Source organism: Micropterus salmoides, unplaced genomic scaffold, assembly GCF_014851395.1.
Source record: "Micropterus salmoides isolate LMB-PRFRI ecotype aquatic unplaced genomic scaffold, ASM1485139v1 Ms_hic_scaffold_9, whole genome shotgun sequence".
In the NCBI taxonomy this organism is placed as follows: domain Eukaryota; kingdom Metazoa; phylum Chordata; class Actinopteri; order Centrarchiformes; family Centrarchidae; genus Micropterus; species Micropterus salmoides.
This window is the reverse complement of record NW_024044681.1, coordinates 23778753-23785636: the sequence shown is the minus strand read 5'-3', so window position 1 is coordinate 23785636 and position 6884 is coordinate 23778753.

Here is a 6884-nt window from a genome sequence, read left to right as displayed (position 1 = left end):
CCAGTCACAACTGTGACCGCATCTTTTTATTTTATTTCTGAAAGTCTAAAAGTTGTATTGTTGGCCTTGGGCAAGAAATTCAACTTTTAAAATAAAATAAATCGATTGTCTTGATTAAAATTGATCAGTGTCATGTGACTAGTGTGAAAGGTCACATGACCAGATTAGTTTATTTCCTGCTTGCACATCTGGGAGAAGATGTCTTCCTCAGACTGCTACAAAAAGAAGTAAGTAAAACACCATAATCAACAGAGAATTATCATATTTTGTACATATATTCTTTTAAGGGTCTACTACTGATATATTCAGAATTCAGAATTATACTCCTGCATATATATTTTGTTCGTAAGAGGTGTAAATTTGTTCAAAATTTGGTCACAATTGCTTCTATTGAAAACACAGGTTTTGGCTGTTATCCTAGTTATCCTCTGTTTATTTTCACACAAACTATTAGATGTGTTGGACCTCCTAGACATGCATGACCCCTCAAGTGCTGTGTGCAGCGTCATGGTCATTCCTACATTTGAGAAAATGGCATTTCACTGTGATAGTGATGGCTCAGGTAGGTAGACTATTGAATGGCAATCTAGAGGCAAAATATCAGGATGAGGCAGATGTTCATGAGAACCAATTGGTTTGAGATGTCAATTGAGAGGTGGTGACAGAGAAGGGGCTAACACACATGCCTTTGGTGTGAGAGATTTCCACTGTGACACATCCGCTAATGTGTCCTGAGCAAGACACTTAACCCCTACTTGCTCCAGAGCTGTGTAACCTCTCACATATATAGCAATTGAAAGTAGTTTGGGATAAAAGTGTCAGCTAATTGAATAATTATTATTAGTTATGTCAAATACCCATATAGTGCAAACCAATCTGAACATGGATGAGTTGCTGACTTTCTATGGGGTTCTTCTCACATCTTCTCAAATCACATGTCTTGGTCATATGACCCTGATGTCTACAATGAAGCAATCTCAAATGCAATGAGAAGGAATTGCTTTGATGAGATAATGGCCTCAGTCTATATGGTGGAAAAGTCAGATGTGACAAACGATCCTTTCTACAAAGTACGGCCCATCTTCAGTGCACTGAATTAGTCTTACAAAATGATGCCTAAACCATAATGGTTATCAGTTGACAAAAGCATGATACCTTATTATGGTAGGCAAATCGTGGAATGCACACACAGTATGCACTGCTCTAGTACGTCCTACACTATGTTTTAAGGCAAAGTTTATGTCTGCCTGCTCTGGGTTGCGGGGGGCTGGCCAATCCCAGCTGACATGGGGCGAAAGGCGGGGTACACCCTGGACAGGTCGCCCGCCAATCCATCGCAGGGCCACACATAGACAAACAACCAGTCACACTCACACTCACACCTAAGGATAATTTAGGGTCACCAATCAACCTAGGCCGCATGTCTTTGGACGGTGGGAGGAAGCTGGAGAGAACCCACGCAGACACGGGGAGAACATGCAAACTCCACAAGTTGAACTTCCAAATACGATTAGTCCCGAAGACCCCGAGCACAAAATGTGATTTTAACTTGAGTTGAGTTGAGTGAATTGTCCAATAGCAATGATCTTGCAATCAAACCATACATTTTGACCACAGAAAAGCTAGATTTCTAGCTTTGGAGAGTCTTAAAAACTTCCTTCTACCATATTTCAGCCATTGAAAGAAAACAAATTTGCTTACTGAGCTCTGGGCTGCTAAAACGCATGGTGTAGGTGGTAGAAGCTTTAAGGCTTCACTTCAATTCATGCAATCCATTTGAAAAAGATTCCTATGCCTATAAAATATATTAATTGACCCTTTGCTAAGCCACGCCCAACTTAGTTACTGTTGCTAAGTCTGACAAACTGTTTATGTCTGTCTATTACTGCACTCCCTGGAGAAATATTATCAATTTTTTGGAATAATGAAATAAGTGATCTCAGAAAGACAGAAGGGTTTGCATTATACATTTGAAGGTTGTATTCAGGCCATAGGTGTCATTTACACTGTGGATGCTGGAGTCATGTCCCCGCCACTTTTTGAAAAGTTAGGTAGCGTTGGCTAACTAACATTACATTAGGAACGATCCACAGCCTACATTTCTGGGTTTGTTTTAGGTTTTGGAAAGGGAATAAATCATACTTCTTGTTTCAACATCTCCTGGTAGTGATTGCAACTATTAAGTGCCCCATGAACAGCATTTGACCATATATTGGAAATATACAGCAAAAACAAACTAGAAAACTATGCCTTTTGCATACGAATTAATGGAGCGCAGCCATGAAAGTGTCGGACCACAGTTAGAATGAGTCCTATACTGTGCTGTGATTGGCCAGCTGCATATTTGGGGCATGGCTTAGCGAAGGGTCAATTGTCTGCTATATTCTACTGTTCAACAAGATGGCCTATGTCAATGCACTTCCAGTGCCATCTACATGGCAAACTGACTAGAGCAAATTTTGCCTCTGTCGAAAGGAGACACATGAAGCTCTATCTATAATCACCACCAATCACTATTGGACTGGCCATCACAGAGAGTCGGGATATTTCCCGGTGGCCTTCAGGCTGTTTTGGCCTGCTGTTGATTGTAAACTTGTCCAGCGGCAAGTCCGCCCCTGCCACCAAAACATAATCCAAGTAAGCATAATGGCTAAAGCATGATTGCCACCAATATTCCTCTCATTTAAAGCATCAATGAACTCCCGATTATTCTTGACCCAAAAAGACTGGATGAGGGTAACGGTATTGAGGAAATTCCAGACCTGTCATCTTCTCTTTAACAACTCTAAACTGGAACGGGCACAGAAAAGAAGAGCTGCTGGTCAGTAATCAGCCAGCAGAAACGCGTACAAACCAGAGAAGAACCATGAACCAGCCATGAAGGCAAAGCTTCAGAATGCATCCTCTGTGAAAAGGAAGCTCCAACATCTGAATTGAACCAGGTAATGACAATGTATCTTAATGAACGATTAAATGAATGTGCCCACAGTCTGAATGATGGAAAACTTCTGGCAAAACTGGCTGGTGTTGATGCTATTGCACCGGAGTTCAAGTACCATGTTGCATGTGAGAGGACCCTCCAGATAACCATCAAGAGACGGCATCAGTATGTGGTATGTGGGAAGTAAAAATCTCTTGTTGCGATGATTGCTAAGGTGACCAGTTCAGTGGTCTAAGTCAGCTATAAGACAAGGATTGATCCTTAGGCTGTACAGTATTTGTGGAAAGCTACATCCTGAAGTTCATTGTCAATGTCTACAATGAATGAACATGTCACGATCTTGTCCTGAGTTTCAGTCCTGTCTGGTGTTCAGTCTGCCCAGCGTCAGTTTATTTACTGTTGCCTGTCTTTTGGTTTTGATCTGTGCTTGCCTTAGTTCCTGTCTCATTCTGTAATTGTCTGGCGTTGTGTCTAAATTTCAGTCCTGCCTTGCCCCATTATGTTGTTTTCTACTACCAGCCTCTGTGTTCGAGTTCTGTGTTCGAGTTTAAGTTTTCTCTGTTATGATCCTTGTTTTATAGTTGGTCGGTGTTTGTCTGTTTACATGGATTTCTGTTATTGGGGTTGTCGTGTTTGGCGTGTCCGGCCTGTCTCTGTGTTGCCTGATCCTGTGTTTGGAAGTTTTACTGGATGTAAGCCTGAGTTTTTGTGTTTTTTGGATTAAAATTGTGCTCCTTCAGTCAACTCTCCAGTGTCTTGCGTTTGGGTCCTCAAACCTGACAGAACACTGTGATCATCAAGAGATGGGTTGCCATTTTCAGTTCACCCTCAAAGACCTTTGGATGTAAAGGCAACCAATTTAGCATTATTGATAAAATTGACTCTCACAATCATCTGATTGAGCTGTGACAAAGCTTTTATTTAGGTACAACAAATCCAAAAGAAAGCGCAGTGGTACTGATGCTGATAATGTGAAATGAATAAAACTACTTACTCTTGAACTGCAGCTAAAAGGCAGGCTGGAGTAGAAAAGTAATACAGTAACGTAATAATGTCACATACTGTATATAAAAGTGGATCAAACATAGCTAATAACTATTAGCTTAAACCTATGATTTTTACACTGCATAAATTAGTCTAGCAGCTAGTGGACTTTCCCTGTTCTCATAGCTTAACAAATTACATGTATTTATATATATATATATATATATATATATATATATATATATAGGGTGGTGTTTTGTCCACCCTGTTAGGCTAATAGACCTCTGTCCACGCTGTTATGTTGGTATTTTTCCTTCGTAGTTTATTGAAATTACCAAATATTAAGTGTATATTTGTATTTACATAAAGATATGGAAGGGATTGACTACACAGGCAAGAGACATTGAGTAATTATCATAATTCACTTTTCCTGAGGGGGAGAAAAAGTGGAAAGATACATCCCCTTTTCATTATGTGCGTTTTAATGCGTTTGTTTTAATCATTATAGGCCTAGCCTATACTGTTCAAAAAATATTTTATTGTAAAACAAATATCTAATAAAAGTGAGGGACATATGATTTCTATAAAAATGTAATTTTTAGTTGCAATCATACCCTGAAAACACTTGTTATGTTTAAGTCCTTAACAGGTTGTTAATACCTATATTTAATACAATAAAGGTGCCTGAGCTCAACCAATATGTTTTTCATAAAGTTAGATATATACTTTATATAATAGAACTTTAATACCTATATAAAAAAATATAGGTAAATCTAGTATTTATTTATCCTAAGTTATTAAGTCCAAATGGCACCCTATAAAAAAAATTACCCATGACGTAAACACGTAAGTGCGAGCCCTCCATAGAGATTGCATTGCAGCGCCCGCAGTTCGAAAAAAACCGCCTTAACATGAAAGTCTATGAGAGCGATCCTAGCGATTTTCAACCTGAAATTGCGGACTTCGCGGAACACGGCTTCACGCTGATTGGACTACGATATTCAGAGCCAAACTGTCTGTCAGAAACAGTCACAGCTGTTAATTAACAGTGTGGTATAAAGTGTGAGAAAAATCCGGTTTGGTTGTGCGTCGTGCATGTCAAACTGTCCTTGGGCAAGATACTGAACCCCAAATTGCCCCCTGAAAATCAAATTCATTAGGCTAGCTCTAAATCATGTTTTCAACATTTCGGCACCGCCTTCTGATATGTTACCCTAAGTTGAAAAATGGTTTTATTGGCGGTTAATAAATGATTCATGGTGAAAAATTCTAGTGTAAACAAAAAAGATGATACTTGAGCCACATTTTGGCAACAACTGGCATTATATCAGCACATTAAATTAGGTTGTGGTGTTGTTCAGGGATTTGCTTAGTTGCAGTAATACTGTGAAGCCACTGCACTATAACAAGTGGGCATTTTTAAAGATGACTAATGCACATTCCTCTAAACTCAGCACCTACAGTACATACCTGAATCTTTCATCAAAGGGGTGAGTAGTAGAGGGTGACATCTGCTGACCAACTCTGTGCAGTACAGCTGTGAGAGGCCAAGGCAGGTGATCTGATGTCTCTGCATTTACAAAGTAAATTCAGGACAGCTTGATAATACACAAACAGCATACCAGGTCCTAATCATTCTGGTTCCCTTCATTTGGTTAAGTGAATGTAATCCCCACAAAGCTCTCAGCACAATCTGCACCCCAAGCACGATATGTTATACAATAATGCACAGGGTAGTGTTCTATAGGACAATAAAGTACTTAAGGCTGAAATAAGTTCCCCATAGTCATGTATTGTTGTTGTTCTGTGATGTGCAGGAGTCAGCAGGATCTTTTGTGTGAGTTGATTGTATTCTCTTTTGCCTTGTAGCTCCATCAGACCCCCTGATGTCATAGAAAGAACACATTGTTTCACAAGATCACCCATTTATTTAAACTCAGACCCGAGACTAGTGCTTTTTGGAAACCTCTGGAAATTAAACTTGATGCTTGCTGGCTGATTAAACATTAGAGTAATGATCTGCAGCTCAACTATAAATCCAAACAGTCATATTCCCATGTCATTCTCAAATTTGTTTGTGGCTCTTTAATGTTGCCACTGGTGAAAGAAGTACTCAGATTTTTTACCTCAGTATAAGTAGCAATACCCAGTGTAGGAATACTCGGTTACAGGCAAATGTCCTGAATTCAAAATGTTACTAAATGTACAAAGGTATGGGCATCAAAAAAATTATACAGTTACAAATGATTACGAGACAATTAATGTATGTTATAATTAACTTAATTCTCACGTCCAATTAATATTTTTTTACTTCTACTGAAACATAGCCTATATCTAACCACAGTATACTGTACAGTTTTATAAGCACATAAATGAGTATGATAAACTTACCCAGAAAAGTAACCCAAAAATATTACGTGTAGGGCCTACAGGTCTACTAAGGTTACACTGACATCAAAAACATACTTTAAGTATAGGCTAATGATTAGCCTAGTGATAATTTAATGAATGCATACATTTAGTGGTATGGTCATTCTACATTTATTTATCCAATAAATTTGGTCAAATTATTTTAAATTGGTGTTGATTAAAATCACTAAAACAAATCTGGAGTAGGGCTTCATAGTAAAGCACTTTATACTATATAAAACCGATCTTAGTACATAAGTTTTACTTCTTCGTACTCCTTTTCGCACATGTAAAGTATGTTAACACAGGAAAGAAGGGTACTTTTGCTGCTCATCTGTTGTTTTTTCTCCTATTGTTTTTAAACCTTGTCTTATTTTTTAATACTTTCTCTTGCATGTTCGAAACAAAGATTTCAATTAAAAAAAATTCAATAAATTGATTTCAGCAATATGACGGTCCAGTGAGTATCGTTCCTGGAGCTGGAAAATGGAGTCAGAGGAGCTTGAGGAGAGCAAAGCACAAAAAGGTAGAAGAAAGGTAGAGTGTCAAG